General features: G+C 43.5%; 1 pseudogene; it reads left to right on the top strand.

Moving 5' to 3' along the window:
* The first annotated feature begins 1,268 nt into the window (after positions 1–1,268).
* LOC136638566 (zinc finger protein 721-like) overlaps positions 1,269–7,938 on the top strand; it is a 1,054,179-nt pseudogene continuing 1,047,509 nt past the window's right edge.

The following is a 7,938-nucleotide window of genomic DNA, read 5'->3' as shown; positions in this document are numbered from 1 at the left end:
AGTGGAAACACTGTTGGGAATTTTGAGAGAGAGAGAAAGAGAGGGAGGGAGGGAGAGAGCTGTCAGTTGCCTGAGGACACCATGGGGTCACATGGGTCTGTCTCTCCCTGTGGAGGTCTGATGTGGGGTAGGTGATCCGCTCCCTTGTTGGAGGGCGCGCTCTTTACCTCCCTTTGGGTTCTGCTTGCATACTGTATTCATAAGCAAAGCAACTGTCACACAGTGGCCAAAGATTCCCACTGCTCTCACCCACAGTGTTCATCGTCTCAACACTGCCACTGGTTAGTACTATTCCTGGAATTTCTTGCCATTGGAGGAAGTGGGGAAGGTGCAGCCATCACACTTGACACTTCCCCATTCCCAGTCAGGGAGCCTGGGGGGAAAGAGCCCTGGAGAGATGTGCAAAGGAGAGACTTCAACAAGTGGGAGGCAAGCAGCCTGCTCTGGGGTCACTATCAAAATGGCGAATACCATCTTTGGGGTGTTTTTTTTCTCCTTCATGTGCTTCCTGGGCTCTTCACCAGGAAGCAGGCAAGCAGGCAGCAAGTCACAGCTGAAGGACTTTGTTGACAGCTGTAATGGAGCAGGGCCATGCTGAGACATCCACTCCCAGCAGGAAAGCCCAGTCAGGCACCCAAAGGGGTAAGCGGAGGCAAAATCAATGGCTGCTGCTCTCCCAGCAGTCAGTATATGGGATGGAGGGAGATGTGCTCCCAGTCCCCTCCCCCCTTTGTCCATCTTGGAAACCTCTAACGAGATCTCTCAGGGGAAAGACAGGCTGGATGGGACCAGGACTGAGCAGAGGAGGAGAACAGTCTGTGCAGGAGAGGCAGAAAAGGGGGAGAGAGCAACAATGGCAGATACTGATGTGTTAATGACATCCTCTTTTTCCAGGACATGTCCTCTTTTTTTTTTTTTTAGCCTTGTATCTTGGAAAAGAATTTAAATCTCCTTTTCACTGTGAGCAGGCCCCTGCAGGCAGTACATAGCCTTCTTGTAATAGTTTTAAATTTAAATTATAGTTTTAAATTTAATAGTAAGTAATATAGTGTTCAACCACATAAAATCAATATACAAGTGTTTTTATCTTTTATTTTGTCATGTCCTACATTTTTCTTGGATGCCCTACATTTTGGGATGCCTCGTCTTCTTTTGTAGCTATGACATCTTATCACCTTGCCCTCCCTTCCTATTTCCTTCTGAACCACTGTGCTACTGGCCACTGCGCCACATCCCAGGATACCAAAGAAATTTTCCCCTGTGCATGCATGTTAATGTGTGTCTTTAAAGCCCACCTGGTAAGGGTCTATAGCAGTGCCTAGAAGAAATGGTGATGGTCTAAATCTGGAAATTTTGTTAAACTTAACAAACAGTGCAGAGGTTCTTTTGCTCTGGAGGACAGCCCATCTGGGAAGAGAAGTCAATCCTTTTCTAGATAGGGTTGCCGTGCATCTGAAGGAACCCATGCACAGTGTTGGCATGCTTTTGGACCCAGTGTGCTCCTGGAAGCCAGGTGGATACAATTTTGGCTGTTTCACTATCTGCGACACTTTCTGGAGAACATTTGACTTGATAGAAGATGGTTTCCTATCATCCCAAAGTCTGAAATTTCATTCTCAAGTTTTTCTTTCTTTGTTCTTTTACTATTTCTTATTCCTCCTCTCCAGTTGTGGCCTTTGTTTCACTGAGATTCCTCTACCACTAAAGAAGCAAAACATCATATTGATGAAGTCACTTGTAGTTAAAGGTTGATGTGGCTTTTCTGGGCCCTAGTTCTGGTCAGACAAAAAGGGCTTATGACTCCCCAACTAGCTGCAGTTTCTTCCTTTCAGCTCTAATTGCATTTTTTTTCTTATTTCATCAGCATCAGTGTGGAACCAGATTGGAAGAAAGAGGAAGCATTCTTCAAAGCAAAGGGCCCACACAGGAGAGAAACCCTATAAGTGCCAGGAGTCAGTCAGAGCGGTCATCTTATACTCCATCACAGAACCCACACAGGAGAGAACCCCTATAAGTGCCAGGAGTGTGGAAAGACTTTCAGTCATAGTGGTGGACTTAAGGTCCATGAGAGAATCCACACAGGAGAGAAACCCTATAAGTGCCAGGAGTGTGGCAAGAGCTTCAGGAGCAGAGGTTCCCTTATATAATACCATCACAGAACGCATAAAGACAAGAAACACTATAAGTGCCAGGAGTGCGCAAAGACCTTCAGTCAGAGTGGTGAACTTAAGGCCCATGAGAGAACCCACACAGGAGAGAAACCCTATAAGTGCCAGGAGTGTGGGATGACCTTCAGTCAGAGCGGTCATCTTATACTCCATCACAGAACCCACACAGGAGAGAAACCCTATAAGTGCCAGGATGTGGAAAGACCTTCAGTCATAGTGGTGGACTTAAGGTCCACCAGAGAACCCACACAGAGGAGAAATCCTATAAGTGCCAGCAGTGCACAAAGACCTTCAGTCAGAGTGGTGAACTTAAGGTCCATGAGAGAACCCACACAGGAGAGAAACCCTATAAGTGCCAGGAGTGTGGAAAGACCTTCAGTCATAGTGGTGGACTTAAGCTCTATGAGAGAACCCACACAGGGGAGAAACCTTACAAGTGCCATGAGTGTGGGATAACCTTCAGTTAGAGTGATCATCTTATACTCCATCACAGAATCCACACAGGAGAGAAACCTTATAGGTGTCAGGAGCGTGGAAACACCTTCATTTAGAGTGGTGATCTTATGAGTCATCATAGAACGCGCTCAGGAGAGAAACGTATGCATCTTAGGAGCGTTGAATGTGTTTGTGCATAGAGAGGTAACAAAATTGTTTGCCCCAATAATTGATGTTTGAAAAATTCCTGCTGTTTCTGGAATGTTTGAAATGTTTGAAAAATTCCTACTGTTTCTGGAATGTTTGAAATGTAAATGAGGTACCTTGTTTCTTCTTGTTTTTCAAAAAATAAAATTTGCCAAAATTTTATTAAAATTTATTTAAATTTGCACTCATTATTTTGCATTAAATTTGCACTCGTAGTCGATGGACTGGGCCCTGCTCTTTCTTTCCCTGATTGGAAGGTCTCTTGCAAGCCAAAGGGATTCCACTTTGTGGCCTAACAGAACACTTGTCTCCTCATAGAGATCTTTGATGGGGAGAGGTGGGGTGTCTGTCCAGGTTTCAAATGGAAAGACTTATTCCTGCTTCTTCCTGTTTCAGACAAGTTAATGTCTGAATTCGCTTGGCATTTGTATCACAGTCATTGTCCAAGTTGTCATTCCAGCACCAATCACCATGATATAGTAAACCCTCAATTTAGCAGACCTTTATGTCACAGACTTCAGAAGTCAATTTGATAGACTTCCGAACTCTTTCTGCGCCATTTAATATTTATTGTAAACATTGTGCACATGCTTGTTTCCATAGACTTCAGTGCATTTGGATTTAATCAGCATTAATAGAACCCCTTCCTATTATTCCATTAAACAATTTCTGCCCAACGTTGCATATACGCAACAGGAACCAAATGTGTACACCTGTGGGCCGGGCAAAAATGCATTAAACTGAGGGTTCAGTATACTAACAAGTTTGTTTGCCATCTTTAAAAGGAAGAAAAACACCCTAATATTTCCCTAATACTTGCTTGCCTATAGTTTTGCTTGGTTTTCACAATCAAAGTAACGCTGAACTTTGTAGAAAGTTGAGTCATTTGACCTTTTCCTAAACTGTTATGCAAACCCCACACAGACCAAATTGTACCAGTCCTGTTAATGTTCTTCAGGAAGTACAACATAAAACATTGACCACAAAGCACAGCAAGTCCATGCCAGTTTGGCACCAGCCAAGTTTTGTAGTTGCCTGTTCAGTATAGGTATATAAATGGATGAGGAGGATTTGGACAAAGGTTGGTCAGCAGATACTTATGGCCCAGTACTATCCCCAGCTAGTGCTCACAGGTGCCAACTCAGCAACCACTTGTATCCTGTGTGCCAATAGAGAACCAGGCAAGCTTGGAGACGTAAGTTAAAAAGTTTACTTACCTCTCTGGTGGGTGCCTGGTCCCCTATGGGACTCAGTGCCAGCTCTTTTGCTGGCATAGAACTGAAGAATGCCAGGGAAATGTCTGAGCTGGGCTGGATGGATAAGAATTAGCAACTACTACTTCCCCCAAGTCCCCCCCCATTTCACTCTTGATTGGACGTCACTGCCAGCTTACACCAGCTGATGGCCAGTCTGCAGAGCACTGCTGGTGGTATATGATTCAGAGGGTCTTATACCATTGCCAGCACCACAGAATGACAGAGTGGCTGCCGTGATGGTGGTTCACAGGATACAGTGGCAGAACTTGTTAGCTTGTCAGTGTACCCCACAGATAGGATTGAGCTGCTGGTTATTTTAAAATATATATCCTTCCTTTCCCCTTCCTTTCCATATGATGACCAAAACAGCAGCATAAAACACATTGAGGATTATCCAAGTGTAAAAACATTAATTTTGTTTAGGTTCTTACTACTGTCACCAAGCAAAAATGTTCCTTCTTTTTACAGGACACTATAAGTATACAAGCTTATAGCAGGCTGTGCAGGCAGGCAGCCTGAATACTTGAAGAGACTAATTGAATGTTAACAGGAGCGGTCAACTTCCTGCTTCCTATTAACATTTGACTAGTCTTTTCAAGCAGGCTCTCAGTTTTATAACACTATGACAAGCACATCTGGGAATGGTAGGCACCTGACTGACATCTAGGAGTGATGTTCCTGATACAGCAGGAAATGGATGCAGTTTCCTTGTAACATTGCCTCATGATTGCTTTTAAATGTCTGTCTGTGAGAAGCAGATATGTCAGAAGTGGCCTTCCCTGTGTATGCGCAGGTCCAAAGGTACCAACCTCTTGCAGTTTGAAGCACTTACAGTGCGATGGCTGTAAAGTAGGCCAGTTCCATGTTCAGGATCATTAAAAGGATTGAAAATAAAACAGCCAATATTATGATCAATTGCAAGGCCACATGAGGAGTATTGTGTCCAGATCTGGTCACCACATCCTGAAAAGGATATAGTGGAACTGGAAAAGGTGCAGAACAACGAAAATGATTAGTGGGCCTGGGCATCTTCCTTATGAGGAAAGACTGCAATGCTTGGGGCTCTTCAGTCTAGAAAGAAGGCACCTGAGGGGGGAACATGAAAGAAAGTTAGGCATGGAGTTGATAGAGGGAAGTTCTTTCCCTCTCACACAATACCAGAACCAGGAGACACCCACTAAAATTGCTGGGCAGGAGAGGTAGAATGGACAAAAGGAAATATTTCTTTACCCAGTGTGTCATCAATATGCAATTTATGTGTAGAGCTCCTTGCCACTGGGCATCGTGATGGCACCTGGCCTCAATGCCTGTAAAAGGGGATTGGACTGGTTTATGGAGGAAAAGTCCATCACAGGTACAAGTCATGACGACTATATGCAACAACCAGGTTTCAGGGATGGCCTAAAAGCCAGATGCTAGGCAGGGGCAACAGGATACAGTTACTTTGCTGTATTGTGTGCTCCCAGAGGCCACTGGGAAATACAGGCAGCTGGACTAGATTTGCCCTTGACCTGATCCAATGGGGCTCTTCTTATGTTCTTATCCTCAGATAAGGCATGTAAGGATGGTTAACTGAGAGTGAGTGATAGGCTCAAGGCTATCAAATGAGCTTCAGGGCTTTGTGGGAATTTGAATCCAGGTCTCTCTCTCTCACAGGCCAACACTGGTTTATCTTGCAGACAAGACTTGGTTGTCTCACCTGGCTCAAGTGTGAGCAGCTGCCATATTTCAGAGTTCTGCTAGGCACCTTGACAGCAGTCATTTTCTTTACGCCTAGCTTGAATGTGCAGGTCTGCTCAGAGGAACAGGGCTGGCTACATTCTTATTAGTGAGAAGCAAATCCACCTATGGTCCTTGTTCTGTTTAGAATAGCAATAAGCACGGTTTGATGCAATTCCCAAGAATTAATAATAGTCGTCAGGGGGGGGGAAATCTCCAGGAAATGCCCTAATACTGAGGTTATTCTTAAGAATTGTATTCTATTTTTCAAAACAAGATCTCATAGACTGGGGGGGGGGGGGGAAGAGAAGCTGAATCTTTTGGGACTTGTCCAGCCTGATCCTGGGCAGCTTTATTCCAAAGGAAATGCCCCCAAGTTCAATGAAACTTCTTCCCAGATATAACAGCACAATCCTATGCACGTTTATGCAGAAGTAAGCTCCACTGTTCAGTTGGGCTTCTTGCCAGGTCAGTGGGTATAGGATTGCAGCCTTAACCTTTGACAGTTAGCTGCTTGTGCATTGAGGCAGCACTTCCCAGAGCTTTTCTTCCTGTGCGTTTGATCAGCATATTGTTCTGTTGCAAAGCTAAATCACACTGTTTTTGAAACTGTAATCTTACCTTATGCTTCTTTTAAAGGTTACTATGACCCATGGACCTTGAGTGTATATCCTGCACTCACAGAGTGAAACTGAAATGTCATACTTAAGAATGGCTGAAAAATGCAACGTAAAATGCGTTCGCCTGACACATTTCACTAGAGTTACTGGATGTGCAGGAAAGAAAAGGAAAAGAAAGATTAGAAGGGATCGCAAAGACATGTCTTAATTTTGCATCAAGTACAGTAAAAATACTACAGTAAAAGTACAACAGTAAAAACACTAAGGTCAGAAAGACAAACCCATGCCTTAACTTTTTTTTTTAACGTGGGGTGGAAAAATGACCCACGCTGTCTTTGTGCATCAGGCTGACATCATGCTAGAACTGAACTGAAATGCCATACACCCTTTTGAGCCCATGAATCAGTTTGGGTGATTTGTTTGCTTCAGTGTGGACTTCAATCTGAATTTGCAGGGGGGGGGGAAGTCTGTAGCTGGCTCTGAAAGACAGCTTAAGCTCCTATCAATGCCATGGCTCAGTGGTTTCCAAAGTGTGGGGCGGGACCCACCTGGGGGTCCCAAAGTGTGGGGCAGGACCCACCTGGGGGTTGCAATCCAGTTTTTGATGGGTCGCAAACCAGACAGCTGGCAAGGAAAATATATTGAGCCCTATGGAAACAAACACATGTCTATACATCACAAGGATTAGTGAAGGAATCATAGCTTGGTGGTCAGGCTGGAGAACCACCACCAAGCATTGTTCAGTTAAATAGACCAATGGTTGGCCTCAGAATAAGGCAGATTTTACATTCACCTGTACAGGCATCTTTATTTTATATGGGTTTGATTTACATGTTTTTGCAAATTAATTTTGAAACTTAATTTACACATCTAATTTTGAAATAACACAGCAGAATTTCCCAGCTCTCCTGCGTGTTTGGCTGGTTTTGTGAGTGTTCCTTTTGATTTTTAATTTATGCACTTTTGAAATATGCACTGGTTTTTTTGAGAACATAACCCCTTGCGTGGATTAATAACTGAGGTATGGCAGTTTTGTTGCTTTGAAAAACCAAAGACCCTTCCAAGTGCATTTGTTGCCACAACTACATACCATGCACATTTGATCATGAAACAGTGTGAACAGTAGTAGGACAGAATACAGAAACCTACCACCAGTTTGTTTCTGTACATGAGCCCCAAGAGCAGGAAGGATCATAATTTGATGTAAATCAATTCTTGATTTTACTTTAGCAAGGGCAGAAGTAAATAAAAACCTCTGTAATGAGAAGCCACAGTTTTGGTTGCATGTTTGCATCTACTTAACAAGGTTTTTTTGTTTGTTTGTTTTGTTTTTTAAAAGTAGTTGGGGAAACAATAGAGTTCAATTCATACCCTGGAGAGTCAGATTAGTACATTGTTCAGCTTGCTGCCCGACTTCTTCTCAATTTCAAAAGAGGTGTTTTTTCCCATTTTCTGTTTAGAAAGGGAATGATTAGAGTACATTTTTCCCCATCAGTCAATGAGGCATCAAAGCCTATTTAATTAATGTGGATA

The sequence above is a fragment of the Tiliqua scincoides genome, chromosome 2 (assembly GCF_035046505.1).
Source record: "Tiliqua scincoides isolate rTilSci1 chromosome 2, rTilSci1.hap2, whole genome shotgun sequence".
Taxonomy (NCBI): Eukaryota; Metazoa; Chordata; class Lepidosauria; order Squamata; family Scincidae; genus Tiliqua; species Tiliqua scincoides.
The sequence above is the reverse complement of the archived record's forward strand: the minus strand, read 5'-3'. Positions and strand labels throughout refer to the sequence as shown.